This window comes from Arachis hypogaea, chromosome 10 (assembly GCF_003086295.3).
Source record: "Arachis hypogaea cultivar Tifrunner chromosome 10, arahy.Tifrunner.gnm2.J5K5, whole genome shotgun sequence".
Taxonomy (NCBI): Eukaryota; Viridiplantae; Streptophyta; class Magnoliopsida; order Fabales; family Fabaceae; genus Arachis; species Arachis hypogaea.
The window spans coordinates 62,479,040-62,496,779 of record NC_092045.1 but is presented as its reverse complement, the minus strand read 5'-3'; the positions used below and the strand labels follow the sequence as shown (position 1 = coordinate 62,496,779).

Below are 17,740 nucleotides of genomic sequence, written 5' to 3'. Positions count from 1 at the left end.
CAGACCACCATTCCCACCTTCTCAAGAGAATATGGAGACCTCTAAGCAGAACCTTTCTGACTTAGCCATTCTAGTCTCCAGCCTCACTAAGACCATTCATAGTTTCACAAATGAAACAAGGTCCTCTATTAGTAACATGGAGATGCAAGTTGGTCAACTGAGCAAGAGGATCCCTGAAACTCTTCTTAACACTCTTCTTATTAACACTGAGGTGAACCCAAGAGAGGAGTGCAAGGCAATAACCATGGAGGTAGAGGCCAAATCTGAGGAGAATGGGAAGGCATCAAACGCTAGTGAAGAAGCCTTCACGGGGCATTCAATGCCCACAATGGCAGCATGCCTGGCACTGAACGCCGGCGAGCAACGCCTATCTTGGCAGTAGAGCTGGCGTTGAACGCTAGCTAGGGAGCACTGGCTGGGCGTTCAACGCCCAAATATGCAGGCACTCTGGCGTTGAACGCCAGTGAGGAACCCCTCATTGGGCGTTCAACGCCCAACCAGGTAGGCATCTGATGAGTCCATATTTTCCGATATATTTTTGCTTGATTTGAATAGATTCTAGTATATGAACTCTCACTTAAGCACCAGAATAGCATACTTTTGTGTTTGATCCCTAATTTGATCCTAAATGTGAAAACATGCAATTTTGTGCTTTAATAGAGTAAATTAATTCTACTTTTATGTCATTCGATGCCGTGATATGGTTTATGAGTGATTTCAGGCCTTGAAGGCAAGAATGGATGGCCAAAAGTGAAAGAAAGCATGTACAAGGGAGAAAATATGAAGAAAACAAGGAAAAGCACACACAGCGAGGGGTGCGTGTGCACGAACACCTGTGCATACGCACAGGAGGATTTTCAGCCGAGTGTGCGGATGCACACGCCTGTGCGTCTGCACAGGACCCAACACGTGATTTCGTTAAGGAAACACGTGCAGCGCGTATTTTGAGGCCTCTTAGCCCATTTTGGAGTGCTGGAATGCTGATTTGAAAGGCTATATAAAGGGGATATCAATACATTTGAAGGGAGTTTTTGGGAGGAGCTTAGGGAGCTTACTTAGAGAGTTTTAGAGAGTAATTTGAAGTAGGAGTAGGAGTAGTGTAGCATTGCTCTCTTAGGGTTTTATTTTCAGTTTCCATTTCAATTGTAGCATCCTATAGCAAGCTTTGATCTTTGATTTTGCCTCTTTAATTGTAAGTACTCTCAATTTCCTCTCTAATTATAGCATATTTACTTTCATTTCCTCTTTAATTTCCTCTTGAAGTTTTGATTGATGAATTTTATGTTTCATGCTTCCTTTATGTTTGATTGCTTGTTTACATTTGGTTTTGTTGATAGTTGGTTATAGTTCTCCATTTTCCTTTACAATTTCCCCTGCTTTACTTTTATGCACACAAGGTGTTTATAAAAATGCCAGCCTTAGATTTTGAGTAGATTTTCATACCTTGGCTTGTGGGTTGAATTCCTAGGATACTAGAGTCATAATGTCCGATATTTAGTGGTAATTATTGAGTAGTTAGTTGACTCTTGTTTCCATTGACGCTAGCCTTTTACCAACTAGTTTGGTAAGTTGGTTAGAACTTATGGATTAAGGTCAATTATGCTTGCTTGACTTACTCCTTGATGGTTGGGGTTAACTAGGCGAGATTGACTCATCATAATTATCATAGTTGTGGTTATGGCGATGATAGGATTCCTTGGATTCTCATTCCCAAGTCAAGGCTCTTTTCATGCATTAATTACAATTATGCTCATTACCTAATTTTTTGATTTTTTGGTTCTTTTAAATCTTTAATTTCTTGCTTGAAAACCCCCTTTTGCCTTAGCAACCAAATAAATAACACTTCAATTGCGTCCTAAGGAAAATGACCCGAGGTTTAAATAATCTTGGTTTATATTGTGTTTTGAATTTTGTTATTTGATTAAGAGAGTTCATTGTTGGTTTAGACTATGCTACTAACGATTTGATTCATGTTTTGATTGATTCCAAACTATACAATAGCTCTCTTGTAAAACATTTGGCGCCGTTCCCGGGGATGCAATCAGTGTTATGTTTTTGGTTGATTGTGAATATGTTAATGGTGTAATTAGCACTTTTTGGTTGTTTGTTTGCTTTTGTTAGTAGGTTTTTTTGTTCATATCTTCTTAATGACTTTTTCACACTATCACCACAATGCACCCCAGTGAAACCCAAATACTTATCTTTATAGTCACTAATCTTACACCACCCTGCCCCAGTACATACAAAACCCTCATCCTCATGAGTTTGATAGCAACTTTCATCACCTCAATCTTCATCTTCACATATGGATCAAGCCACACAAGAAGCCTTTCTCGTGCATATTTAAGAACAAAAAGAGTTCCGGGAGAAGCGAGAGCAAGTCATGTCTACCTTAGCGAAAGCTTTGGATCATTTAGCTCCATCTCGTTCATGCCACAAGCAAGAAGTGTCAGTGGATGGATGTGCTGAATTGAATGAAAAATGTGGAATGGAAGAAGAATTGCAAGGTCAAGAAGATGATGTTGAGTCACAACATGAACAGAAAAAGGGGACAAATGAAGAGATAGTAGAAAGTGATCAAGAGGATTCCATCCTTCAAGATTTTTTGTCCGACTTGGTTAACCCCACCGATTACCTTCATGAATCTCCACTATTAGATTTGGAAGGGGAAGTTGATGTGGACTTCACTCAACCTCCAATTTTTTACTTGAGTGATGATGAAGAAGATTCAATAGATACTGAGGGAGACCTTACTCACCAAGAAGTGAAAGCGTATGTGCAAGAGTGAATTGAGTGGGTAGAGGCTTCTTCAACAAGCTTTCTAGGCCCACATCAACATGCCGTCTTGGAGACGGATTGCCAACTTCAAACCCTTCTGGGAGCGGTGGATGCTGATGAGAAGAATGTTAATTAGAATCGGAATGGAAAGTTTGTCAAAAGGGCCAATTTAACATTTGACGCTCGAGTTTGGTGCAAGAATCAATCTAGCGGATTCCGGGGAGTGCACAAGAATGCCAATGGTGATGGAGGAACTCAAGTATGGGATCCAGGCATTGGTCTTATGAGTCAACACTTGAGGATCCTAATAGCTAGCTTGAAGTCTCTTAAGAGTTTGATGTAATTCATTTGGGACCCTGGAGGTCAAATCAATAGCAAACTTGGTTGGAGATTCAAGGAGGAGTGGAAGCGTAAACCGCTCTAACAAGGATCTCCACACCAAGTCCAACTTAGGACTATAAACCAAAGTGCTATGTGGGAGACACCTCACCATGGTAATATCCTTCTAACTTTCTCTCTTTTACTTTCCTGCTTATGAATAATTGGCATTAATGCTTGGTTGGTTGTATTTATTTTCATGTGTGATAAGCAATTCTAGTGAAATAATGTGTTTTTGGGAGTTTGGTGATGTTTTGGAACTTGAAAACCTATTTTGGATGTCAAGTTTGATGTGTTGAAGGCATAGATTTCGTTACAAGAACAAAGACCTGTGCGTCCGCACGATCTTGTGCGCACGTACCTTGTGCTTCCGCACAGGTCACATTCCTCCTTCTGTTCTCAGCGTCCGCACGAGCTTGTGCGCACGTATACCTACCTTTTTCCCCTGTGTGCGTCCTCACACGACCTTGTGCATCCGCACAGGTCACTTTTCGAACGTTAATTCGAAAAGAAAGGAGACTCGCGCTTTATTTCCCCTATTCACCCCATCCCTTTCCTTTCCTTCTCTCTTAACCACAGCACTTCTCCACCCTTCGACCCACCCACCGACGACCTCCACGCCGCTGCTGTCGCAGCTACCCTCTTTCTTTCCCCTCACCCTCATTTTCTCCTATCTTCTCTACATTTCCCTTTTCCCCTCTCTTTCCTGTCTCTACCGCACACCGGCGCTAGCCCTCAGGCCGCCTCTCTGCTCCACCAGACAACACCAGTGGTGGCGAGCCTCTGTGGCACCGCGACCGTCAGTCGTCTCCCCTCCATCTGCTTTCTTCTCCTCTACATTGCAGGTTCCATTTCTTCCTAGCTTTGTTCCCTTCTCTTCTGTTTCAGTCTGCCACTTTTGATTATTTCTGCTTTTAATTTCTGCTTTAGTTTTTAGGTGGTTTTAGTTTAGATGACTTATGTTTCCCTGTTAAATTGAAAAAGATGGCTGATTGTTTGATTTTTTGCTAAGCTCTGAATGATGTTTTGACCTGTTTTGGCTTAATGCTATGACTGCTACCATGTCTAGTGAACTGTGCTTTCTGCTCTTTAAATTCTGCACATAACTTGCCTGATAAATTGTCTGAATGGGAGTTTTTGATTCAATTTCTATGTTTGATCAACATGGCGTTTGAATTTTCCTTCCATTTTGCATTATGATTCCTACTTGTGCAAATTTTCTGCTAAAAATGCATGTTGCCTGGAATTTTGTTTAATGCACTATGAATTCATGCTGAAATATCAAACTAAACTTTGTTTTGCTTTGTGATTTTCTTGTTTGATACCAATCTTGTTGTGCTTATCATCCTATAATAATCAACCTGTCCCTATGCACTTGTTTCTGTTCTTGAAACCAATTAAATTGCAATGAATAGTTTTTATCCTTGTATTTGGTACTTGTAAGTGCATGGCTGATTGATTGACGGCATGATGTACTTCTTGCCCCGTTGGTGGCATGAGCAGTACACACATTGCTTTCCTTGTGAATTGACTAAATGCCTATTCATGTACCTCTAACGTCAATGATATTATGCTAAGCAACTCGTTCGATTTTGTTTTTGAGCAATACAATTTGTTTTTCAATGGAATATTATTTTGGGTGAGAAGTTATGTATATGTGCTTGTCAGTATCTTTTCAACATGAATAGCTAGATGCTTTCACTGCGACCTTGATTATCGCTCTTTATGCTAAGTTTTGCAAAACTTCCGAATTCTAATGCAAAAGTGCAATAATCACTGTCGCTTACTTCAATTCACTTGCATTAATACACCTAAGTCCTTTGTGTGCTTCAATTGATTGATCACTAGTTGATTTGTCATTTAGGTTACTTGATCTTGGGAAAACACATCTCTTTTTGAACCATGGATTGTTTCCACATGTTTTTCCTGGACTGAGTGTTTGTTTGTTCTAATGGCTATTATTTGAATTGTTTGATTATATCCGTCTTCTTTTTGTGAATATTATCTATTTCTCTTGAGTTGTATTCTGTTTTTTTTCCTTTCTCAGGATGCCTTAAAAAAGGGAAGGAAAAAAAGTAAACCCTTTAGCTCGCCCTCTTCCCATACCCCCAAGTGACCAACTAGACACATTCATTAATGCTGAAGCCCAGGAGCAATATAAAAAGTTAGAAAAACATGCCTTTCATTATGAGAGAAAGCTGAACCTGCCTGAGAAATATGCGGATTCAATCCTTAACCAACTTGATTTCTATCATTGGGGATTCATAAAATCCGACCCGGTGGAAGTAAATGACCACATGGTCAAGGAATTTTACGCAAATCTCCTAAAGAGGGATGCCAAAACTGTTTTCCTAAGAGGTGTCACCTTGGATACCTATGACACTACTTTAGAGGCCCTCTTAGATATTTCGCATATTCCTCTGGCTCGTGACGCTTACATTCAAGTAATGAAGGATTTCTCATCGGGCTAGATTTCCTTGGATGTGATCCTGAAAAAGATAGGCCAGCCTGAAGCTAGATGGAAGCACAGTAATGGGGACAATGCGGTTCCGTTGAGCATTGCGTGCACTGACCTCAACCCAGAGGCGATAATCTGGCAGAAGATCATCGCCGACTACATTCTCTCGAGCATGCATGCCACGTATATCAGAGTCCGGGTGGCAGTAATACTATGGGCTATTTTGGAGGGGAAGAGGATCTCTGTTCTTCCCCTCATCAGAGAATCGATGATGAAGGTGAACCTACAGCTAAAATTCAACATTCTCTTTCCATCATTGATCACCAGATTTACAGCCTTATCTGGTGTAGAGACACGCTCGATAGATCGGATGTCTGCCTACATCAATAAGCAGCCCTTTTTGCCATACGAAAACTTCGAAGGACTGCCTCCGAAGAAGAAGACGACGTCTGAGCCTACATCAGCAGAAGCAGAGCCATCAGCACCACCAGCACCTCTTGTGCTCGTACCCCGACTCCAGACGCCTTTTGAGCTGAGTCGGGAGATTATGGAGACCCTACACCGTGTCGAGTGCCGCAACGCTCGCCGCTTCCAGTGGATAGTGGCGAAGTTTGACGGGCAAGATCCTGGACCACCTCCTCCGGACACACCAGAGCCTGAGCCCCAGAGAGAGGAGCCAGCACCGGAGGAGCCAGCAGCTAAAGCTGGCCAGGCAGTCCAATCACCCGAGCATAGAGTAGAGGAGCCTAGAGTTGAGGAGCCAGCAGCTATACCTGAGCCGAGTGTCACGAGAGCCACAGAGCCAGCCAGTCAGACATCGTAGGAGCACCGGGCCGAGCTAGCCTCACGTCCTTCTAGAGCCATCATTGTTTACTAGCATCATCATCACCCACCACCGCCTGGCGATAGAGCTTCTCATGCTTGAATTCCCCCCGATTGACTATTTTGGGCACTAAGGACAGCGCATGACTTAAGTGCGGGGGAGGATGATGAGCGGATAATTTATACGCTTTTTGGCATTGTTTTTAGTATGTTTTTAGCATGATTTAGTTAGTTTTTAGTATATTTTTATTAGTTTTTAGCTAAAATTCACTTTTTTGGACTTTACTATGAGTTTGTGTGTTTTTCTGTGATTTCAGGTATTTTCTGGCTGAAATTGAGGGTCCTGAGCAAAAATCTGATTCAGAGACTGAAAAGGGCTGCAGATGCTGTTGGATTCTGACCTCCCTGCACTCGAAGTGGATTTTCTGGAGCTATAGAAGCCCAATTGGCGTGCTCTCAACGGCGTTGGAAAGTAGACATCCTGGACTTTCCAGAAATGTATAATAGTCCATACGTTTCCCGAGATTTGATGGCCCAAACCGGCGTGGCAAATCAGCCTCAGAATTTCCAGCGTTTAACACTGGAACTGGCATAAAACTTGGAGTTAAACGCCCAAACTGGCATGAGAACTGGCGTTTAACTCCAGAAAATGTCTCTACACATAAAAGCTTCAATGCTCAGCCCAAGCACACACTAAGTGGACCCAGAAGTGGATTTTTACGTCATTTACTCATTTCTGTATACCCTAGGTTACTAGCTTACTATTAATAGGATCTTTTGACATTGTATCTGTACCTCATGACACTTTACACGTTTCTCATTGTATCTTCTACAACATGAGTTTCTAAACCCCATGGTTGGGGGTGAGGAGCTCTGCTGTGTCTTGATGGATTAATGCAATTACTACTGTTTTTCATTCAATCATGCTTGCTTCCATTCTACGATATTACTTGTTCTTAAACTGGATGAATGTGATAATCCGTGACAATCATCATCATTCTCAACTATGAACGTGTGCCTGACAACCACCTCCGTTCTACCTTAGATTAAGTAGATATCTCTTGGATTCTTTAATCAGAATCTTCGTGGTATAAGCTAGAACTGATGGCGGCATTCAAGAGAATCCGGAAGGTCTAAACCTTGTCTGTGGTATTCTGAGTAGGATTCAATGATTGAATGACTGTGACGAGCTTCAAACTCCTGAAGGCGGGGCGTTAGTGACAGACGCAAAAGAATCATTGGATTCTATTCCGGCCTGATTGAGAACCGACAGATGGATAGCCGTGCCGTGACAGGGTGCGTTGAACATTTCCACTGAGAGGATGGGAGGTAGCCATTGACAACGGTGAAACCCTACATACAGCTTGCCGTGGAAGGAGCCTTGCGTGTTTGAAGAAGAAGACAGTAGGAAAGCAGAGATTCAGAAGATGTAGCATCTCCAAAACCTCAACCTATTCTCTATCACTGCAAAACAAGTACTTATTTCATGTTCTTTTACTTTTCACAATCAATCCTGATAATTTCTGATATCCTGACTAAGATTTACAAGATAACCATAGCTTGCTTCAAGCTGACAATCTCCGTGGGATCGACCCTTACTCACGTAAGGTATTACTTGGACGACCCAGTGCACTTGCTGGTTAGTTGTGCGGGGTTGCAAAAGTGTGATTGCAATTTCGTGCACCAGAGGATCTTCTATTTTTGGGTGTAAATACTCTCTTCCGAATACTTGTCATTTAGCTACTTTTGTTTTTATTATGCTTTTGCGGATGTTTATAGTACTTTGACTATTGCAGTTTTATTTTGGGTATATATATACATGTTGCATTTGATATTGTATGGTACATAGTATAGATATGGGTTGTAATTAGATGATGTGAATAGCTTATTCTTGGTTTATCTTGACCCTAATTGTTCATGTTACATTTTGCTCGTTGAAAATCAGAGAAAGAGCTAGGAAATTTTGAAAAATTTTGCATCCATCACAACATACATACATACTTATATAGGGAATAATTTTGGTGAAAAACGACATGACTTTCCAACAATTTTGGACTTTTTATTGAAATTGATTCGAAAACAGTTTTTCAAACTCGCTTGAATGGCTTTACGGAACATAGAAGAGCAAAGAACATATACCTTATGAGTTTTGAGCTTGAATGAGTGGTTACATATCTTACCACTAATTTTGTTCATTGTGTGACATATCTCTTCTATGATTGTGATCTTGATTTTGCTTGATTCTTTATTTCCAATGATTGATGTTTTGAATTGCATTGAGTATGATTGAGGCCATCTTTGCATAAGCTCACTAACCCATATAGACCTACCCTTTATATCTACCATTGTTAACCCTTTTTAAGCCTTATTTAGCCCCATTGTTCTTAATATCACCATAACACAACCATAAGTGGAAAACCATGAATACCCTTGGATTGTATCCTTGATTAGCTTAGGTTGAAGGGGTGTGTTACATTTAAGTGTGGGGAAAATATTGGGAAACATTGGTAGTGTTTGAAAATATTACTTTTGGGCATTTATTGAAAATTTTAAAAAATAGGAACATTCATATATGAATTACTTAACCATATGCAATTTACTTTCAAAAAAAAAAAAAAGAAAAAAAACTCTTCATCATAAAAAGGGATGAAAAGTCACCCTGAAGAGTAAACAAATGAATAAAGAATTGCATATGGGGTGTCCTTGTGAAGAGCATACATGAATGTTAGTGAATTGGAAATGATGGAAGGTTAGGATTGCATCTTTGTTTCAAATTGGTTGAATAGAGGTTGATGTGGAGCTTAAACTAATCAAGGATTCAACATTTTAGCCCACTTAACCATACCTATCCCACCTTTACCCTAACCCCATTACAACCGTATGAAGTCCTCATGATAATTGCATTCATGCATCACTTATTGTTGATTGTTAGATGAAAAGCAATTCTTTGAGAGCTGGTGCGGTATTTTACAACCCACACACTTACCGGCAAGTGCACCGGGTCGTACAAAGTAATACCTTACGTGAGTAAGGGTCGATCCCACGAGGATTGATGGATCAAGCAATAATGATTGATTGATTGGCTTTGTTAGGCAAGCAGAAAGGTGTTTTGAGATATTCAAAAGGTTTAAGTTCGAACTCAGAATATCAAAAGGAAAAATAAATAAGTTGGGAATAAAATATTGAGAAAACAGTTAAGGCTTCAGAGTTATCTATTTTTCCAGATTGATTTTTCTTACTAACTATTTTAATCATGCACGATTTAATTCATGGCAAACTATATGTGACTAGACCCTAATTCCTTAGACCTTCCTAGTCTCCTCTAAAATTCATTAACTGCCAATTCCTTGGTCAATTAATTCCAATTAAAAGGTGATGATCAAATTCCAATTTATATGCCATAAGAATCATAATTATCTAAAAATAAGGGGATTATATGTCACGTATCCCATTAAATACAAACAATTAGAAATTCAGAATAATATGTTTTCAAGCTGTTGTTCAAGTATAGAGCTTTTCCAAGTTATACAAGAACTCAATTAGAACATGGGTTATACTTCTGTTCCACCAAAATTCATAAAATAAAGAACGAAAACAATTATTGAAATATAGATCGAAACATGAATTAAATTAGAAAGAGCAAACGAATCAATCCATACAAATAGACAGAGCTCCTAACCCTAATAATGAAGGATTAGTTGCTCATGGTTCAGAGAAGAAAACTAGGATTCTGGTAAAATGTACAGAGTTTTCATCTAATGACATCTAAATTCCTATTTATAACTAATCCTAATAAATTTAAAATATAATTATCTAAAATTAAAAATAATATCTTTTCCTAAAAAATAAGATTTTGAATTTAAATTCGAATTAATTAACAAGTCTTCAGCTGATGGGTGGGGACCACTTGTTTTGTCCATTCTGCAGCTTCTAATCTGTGTTTTCTGGGCTAGAAACTGGGTCACAACAGCCTAGAAATCGCCCCCAGCATTTTTCTGCATTTTCTGCACATGGTGCATGTCACGCGTACGCGTCGATGGTCTTTTTCGCAAGTCATGAGGACGCGTCAGTCACGCAGACGTATCATTGAGCAAATCTTCAATTCACGCGTACGCGTCAGTCACTCGCACGCGTCGCCATGGATATCTCCAAATCATGCGCATGCGTCAGGCCCGCGTGCGCATTGCTCCTCACAGCCATCTCCTTTGATTCTTGTGCTGCAGAAACTCCATCAAATCTAGCCAAATGCTACCTAAAATAAATAGTATTGCACAAAACTCAAAATAGCATCCATAGTGGCTAAAATATAATTAATTCTTGATTAAACTCAACAAATTAGATGCAGATTCACTAGGAAAAGATAGAAAAGATGCTCACGCATCACAACACCAAACTTGAACTGTTGTTTGTCCTCAAGCAACCAAAACTAACATAGGCTTAGGATGTGAATTTTCATGAGAATGAGAGTTTGATTAAGCTCATGTCTCTTTTTATAGTGGGATTTTATAACTGTAAACCTGGATAGGTTTGGCATCTCACTCTCCTTTGAATCAGGAGGATGTCATTATAATTCGGAATTAGAATTCGGATAATATTATGAATTCTCTGATCTTTACATTTCAGTTTAATCCTTGAACATAGCAAAATTGACTTTAATTTATTTTTTTCTTTGGTGCTTTGCACCTTGAGCCTAGCCGTGACTTTAAATGTTTTGTCTCAAGGATTACTTGACACAGAAACACCACAAGCACTTAACTGGGGGACTCTCTTTGAGTCCTGAATTTTCTTTCAGTTACTCCCTGATGAGCGGATAATTTATACGCTTTTGGCATTGTTTTTAGTATGTTTTTAGTATGTTTTAGTTAGTTTTTATTATATTTTTATTAGTTTTTAGTTAAAATTCACTTTTCTGGATTTTACTATGAGTTTGTGTATTTTTCTATGATTTCAGGTATTTTCTGGCTGAAATTGAAGGACTTGAGCAAAAATCTGATTCAGAGGCTGAAAAGGACTGCAGATGCTGTTGGATTCTGACCTCCCTGCACTCAAAGTGGATTTTCTGGAGCTACAGAAGCCTAATTAGTGCGCTCTCAATTTTGTTGGAAAATAGACATCCTGGGCTTTCCAAAAATATTTAATAGTTCATACTTTGCCCAAGATTTGATGGCCCAAACCGGCATTCCAAGTCAGCTCAAGAATTCTGGCGTTTAACGCCAGAATTGGCACAAAAATGGGAGTTAAACGCCCAAACTGGCACAAAAGCTGGCGTTTAACTCCAAGAAAAGTCTCTACACATGAAAGCTTCAATGCTCAGCCCAAGCACACACCAAGTGGGTCCGGAAGTGGATTTTTATGTCATTTACTCATTTTTGTAGACCCTAAGCTACTAGTTCTCTACATATAGGACCTTTTACTATTGTATTCTCATCTTGGTAGCTATCTTTGAGTAGTCTTATGCTATCTTAGATCATGGGGCTGGCCTCACGGCCATGCCTAGACCTTGTTCTTATGTATTTTCAACGGTGGAGTTTCTACACACCATAGATTAAGGTGTGGAGCTCTGCTGTACCTCGAGTATTAATGCAATTACTATTGTTCTTCTATTCAATTCAGCTTGTTCTTGTTCTAAGATATCACTTGTTCCTCAACTTGATGAATGTGATGATCCGTGACACTCATCATCATTCTCACCTATGAACGTGTGCCTGACAACCACCTCCGTTCTACCTTAGATTAAGTGGATATCTCTTAGATTCCATAATCAGAATCTTCATGGTATAAGCTAGAATTGATGGCGGCATTCAGGAGAATCCGGAAGGTCTAAACCTTGTCTGTGGTATTCTGAGTAGGATTCAAGGATTGAATGACTGTGACGAGCTTCAAATTCCTGAAGGCTGGGCGTTAGTGACAGACACAAAAGAATCACTTGATTCTATTCCAACCTGATTGAGAACCGACAGATGATTAGCCGTGCTGTGACAGAGCGCGTTGAACATTTTCACTGAGAGGATGGGACTGTAGCCATTGACAACAGTGATGCCCAACATACAACTTGCCATGGAAAGGAGTAAGAAGGATTGGATGAAGATAGTAGGAAAGTAGAGAGACAAAAAGGACAAAGCATCTCGATATGCTTATCTGAAATTCTCACCAATGAATTACATAAGTATCTCTATCTTTATTTTATGCTTTATTCATATATCATCCATAACCATTTGAATCTGCCTGACTGAGATTTACAAGATGACCATAGCTTGCTTCATACCAACAATATCTGTGGGATCGACCCTTACTCGCGTAAGGTTTATTACTTGGACGACCCAGTGCACTTGCTGGTAAGTTGTGTGAAGTTGTGACAAATAGTTTAGATTGCAATTGATCGTACCATGTTGATGGCGTTATTGATGATCACAATTTTGTGCACCAAGGTTTTGGCGCCGTTGCCGGGGATTGTTTGAGTTTGGACAAATGACGGTTCATCTTGTTGCTCAGATTAGGTATTTTTCTTCAGAGTTCTTAAGAATGAATTCTAGTGTTTCAAGGTGATGTTCTTATCATCACCAAAGCTGATTGATTCTCATCAATTTAGCTCTTAAATGTAATGTCCTGTTGAAGCTTGGCTAGCCATGTCTAATTCCTTTAGACTAAAGCTTTAGACTAACATTGCATGATTCTTGGAATTCTCATTAAGAATTTTGATATCCTTATTTTCTTTTTCACTCAATTTTCAGAAAAAAAAAAACCAAAAAATTACAAAATCATAAAAACCAAAAATATTTAATGCTTCTTGTTGAGTCTAGTGTCTCATTTTAAGTTTGGTGTCAATTGCATGTTTCTGTTCTTCTTGCATTTTTCGAGTTCATTCATGTGTCTTAATTGATCTTCAAGTTGTTCTTGATGATCTCCTTGTTCTGATCTTTAAATTCTCTTGTCTTGAGTGTTTTGTTGTTTCTCATATGCATTCTCATTTTGTTAGTGTCAATAGTATACAAACTTCTAAGTTTGGTGTCTTGCATGCATTGTTTATTTGATTTTAGTTGCATTTTGGTTATTCCTCATCATTAAAAATTCAAAAAAAAATTTCTTTGTGTCTTTTCAAGTCAATAATACAGAGAATTGAAGATTCAGAACATACAGTAGAGGAATTACACAGAAAAAGCTGGGCGTTCAAAATGCCCAGTGAAGAAGGAAAACTGGCATTTAAATGGCAGCCAGGGTGCCTGGCTGGGCGTTTAATGCCCAAAAGGGTAGCATTTTTGGTGTTAAACGCCAGGATGACACAAGAGGGAAGATTTTGTTTTTAATTCAAATTTTTTTCAAGTTTTCAAAATTTTTCAAAATCAAATCTTTTTCAAATCATATCTTTTCAATCATATATTTTCAAAATCAATTTCTTTCCATTTTCAAAAATACTTGCTAACAATTAATGATTTGATTCAACATTTCAAGTATGTTACCTTTTTCTATTGAGAAAGGTTTAATATCTGAATCATATTTTTCTTGTTAACCAAGTCATTAATTTTCAAAATTAAATCTTTTTAAATTGTTTTTCAAATCATATCTTCTCAATCATATTTTTTTAAAAACTAAATCTTTTCAATGATATCTTTTAATCACATCTTTTTCAAAATAGTTTTCAATCATATCTTTTTGATTTCTAATTTCAAAATCTTTTTCAAAAATCACTTTATTTCTTTCCCAATCATATTTTTCGAAAATCATTCTTCAATTTTTCAAAACGTTTTTAAAATCTTTTTAATTTATTTTCGAAAATTTCTTCCTCTCTTCTCACATCCTTCTATTTATGGACTAACACTCCTCCTCAATGCACAATTCGAACTTTATCTTTCTTGATAAGTTCGAATTCTTCTACCTCTACCTTCTATTTTTCTCTTCCTCTGACACCTCAAGGAATCTCTATACTGTGACATAGAGGATTCCATATTTTCTTGTTCTCTTCTCTTTCATATGAGCAGGAACAAAGACAAAAGAATTCTTGTTGAGGCTGACCCAGAACCTGAAAGGACCTTGAAGCGAAAGCTAAGAGAAGCTAAAGCACAACTCTCTGTAGAGGACCTAACAGAAATCTTCAAAGAAGAAGAACCCATGGCTGCCGAAAACAACAATAATGTCAACAATGCAAGGAAGGTGCTGAGTGACTTTACTGCACCTACTCCCGACTTCTATGGGAGAAGCATCTCTATCCCTGCCATTGGAGCAAACAACTTTGAGCTTAAGCCTCAATTAGTTTCTCTAATGCAACAGAATTGAAAGTTCCATGGACTTCCATTGGAAGATCCTCATCAGTTTTTAGCTGAGTTCTTGCAAATCTGTGACACTGTCAAGACTAATGGGGTTGACCCTGAGGTCTACAGACTTATGCTATTCCCTTTTGCTGTAAGAAACAGAGCTAGGATATGGTTGGACTCACAACCTAAAGAAAGCCTAAACTCTTGGGAAAAACTAGTCAATGCCTTCTTGGCAAAGTTCTTTCCACCTCAAAAATTGAGTAAGCTTAGAGTGGAAGTCCAAACCTTTAGACAGAAGGAAGGTGAATCCCTCTATGAAGCTTGGGAAAGATACAAACAATTGATCAGAAAGTGTCCCTCTGACATGCTTTCTGAATGGAGCATCATAGGTATCTTCTATGATGGTCTATCTGAACTGTCCAAGATGTCATTGGATAGCTCTGCTGGAGGATCACTTCATCTAAAGAAGACGCCTGCAGAAGCTCAAGAACTCATTGAAATGGTTGCAAATAACCAATTCATGTACACTTCTGAAAGGAATCCTGTGAACAATGGGACGAATCAGAAGAAAGGAGTTCTTGAGATTGATACTCTGAATGCCATATTGGCTCAAAACAAAATATTGACTCAGCAAGTCAATATGATTTCTCAAAGACTGTCTGGAATGCAAGCTACACCAGGCAATACTAAGGACACTTCATCTGAAGAAGAAGCTTATGATCCTGAGAACCCTTCAATGGAAGAGGTGAATTACATGGGAGAACCCTATGGAAACACCTATAATCCTTCATGGAGAAATCATCCAAATCTCTCATGGAAGGATCAACAGAGACCTCAACAAAGTTTCAACAACAATAATGGTGGAAGAAATAGGTTTGGCAATGGCAAGCCTTTTCCATTATCTTCTCAGCAACAGACAGAGAATTCTAAGCAGAGCCACTCTGACTTAGCAACCATGGTCTCTGATCTAATCAAAACCACTCAAAGTTTCATGACTGAAACAAGGTCCTCCATTAGGAATTTGGAGGTACAAGTGGGTCAGCTGAGTAAGAAAGTTACTGAACTCCCTCCTAGTACTCTTCCAAGCAATACAGAAGAGAATCCAAAAGGAGAATGCAAGGCCATTAATATGACCCACATGGCTGAACTTGGAGAGGAGGAAGAGGCAGTGATTGCCACTGAGGAAGACCTCAATGGACGTCCACTGGCCTCCAATGAGTTCCCTAATGAGGAACCATGGGAATCTGAGGCTCATAATCAGACCATAGAGATCCCATGGGATTTACTTCTGCCATTCATGAGCTCTGATGAGTATTCTTCCTCTGAAGAGGACGAAAATATCAGTGAAGAGCAAGTTTCTAAGTACCTTGGAGCAATCATGAAGCTAAATGACAAGTTATTTGGTAATGAAACTTGGGAGAACGAACCTCCTTTGCTCACCAAAGAACTGGATGACTTGACTAGGCAGAGATTACCTCAAAAGAGACAAGACCCTGGGAAGTTCTCAATACCTTGTACCATAGGCACCATGACCTTTGAGAAGGCTCTGTGTGACCTAGGGTCAAGCATAAACCTCATGCCTCTCTCTGTAATGGAGAAGCTAGGGATCTTTGAGGTACAAGCTGCAAGAATCTCACTAGAGATGGCAGAAAATTCAAGAAAACAAGCTTATGGACTTGTAGAGGATGTTCTGGTAAAGGTTGAAGACCATTACATCCCTACTGATTTCATAGTCCTAGAGACTGGGAAGTGCATGGATGAATCCATCATCCTTGGCAGACCCTTCCTAGCCACAGCAAAGGCTGTGATTGATGTTGACAGAGGATAATTGATCATTCAAGTGAATGAAGAATCCTTTGTGTTTAAGGCTTAAGGATATCCCTCTGTTACCATGAAGAGGAAGCATGAAGAGCTACTCTCAAAACAGAGTCAAACAGAGCCCCCACAGTCAAACTCTAAGTTTGGTGTTGGAGGCCACAACCAAATTCTAAGTTTGGTGTTGAACCCCCACATTCAAACTCTAAGTTTGGAGTTGGGAGGTTGGTGCACGAAATTGCAATCACACTTTTGCAACCCCGCACAACTAACCAGCAAGTGCACTGGGTCGTCCAAGTAATACCTTACGTGAGTAAGGGTCGATCCCACGGAGATTGTCAGCTTGAAGCAAGCTATGGTTATCTTGTAAATCTTAGTCAGGATATCAGATATTATCAGGATTGATTGTGAAAAGTAAAAGAACATGAAATAAGTACTTGTTTTGCAGTAATAGAGAATAAGTTGAGGTTTTGGAGATGCTCCATCTTCTGAATCTCTGCTTTCCTACTGTCTTCTTCTTCAAGCACGCAAGGCTCCTTCCATGGCAAGCTGTATGCAAGGGTTTCACCGTTGTCAGTGGCTACCTCCCATCCTCTCAGTGGAAATGTTCAACGCACCCTGTCACGGCACGGCTATCCATTTGTCGGTTCTCAATCAGGCCGGAATAGAATCCAGTGATTCTTTTGCGTCTGTCACTAACGCCCCACCTTCAGGAGTTTGAAGCTCGTCACAGTCATTCAATCATTGAATCCTACTCAGAATACTACAGACAAGGTTTAGACCTTCCGGATTCTCTTGAATGCCGCCATCAGTTCTAGCTTATACCACGAAGATTTCGGTTAAAGAATCCAAGAGATATCTACTTAATCTAAGGTAGAACGGAGGTGGTTGTCAGGCACACGTTCATAGTTGAGAATGATGATGAGTGTCACGGATCATCACATTCATCCGGTTTAAGAACAAGTAATATCTTGGAATGGAAGCAAGCATAATTGAATGAAAAACAGTAGTAATTGCATTAATCCATCAAGACACAGCAGAGCTCCTCACCCCCAACCATGGGGTTTAGAGACTCATGCTGTGGAAAGTACACAAGGAGACGTGTAAAGTGTCATGAGGTGCAGATACAATGTCAAAAGATCCTATTAATAGTGAACTAGTAGCCTAGGGTATACAGAAATGAGTAAATGACGTAAAAATCCACTTCTGGGTCCACTTAGTGTGTGCTTGGGCTGAGCAA

The 17,740-nt window shown here is 39.5% G+C and overlaps 1 non-coding gene across 1 annotated transcript; it reads right to left on the bottom strand.

The window, feature by feature from the left end:
• Positions 1–14,947: 14,947 nt before the first annotated feature.
• LOC112718658 (small nucleolar RNA R71) lies at positions 14,948–15,055 on the bottom strand. The gene has a single exon (XR_003160989.1). It is a non-coding gene; the product is annotated as a small nucleolar RNA R71 (small nucleolar RNA).
• Between the last annotated feature and the right edge of the window lie 2,685 nt (positions 15,056–17,740).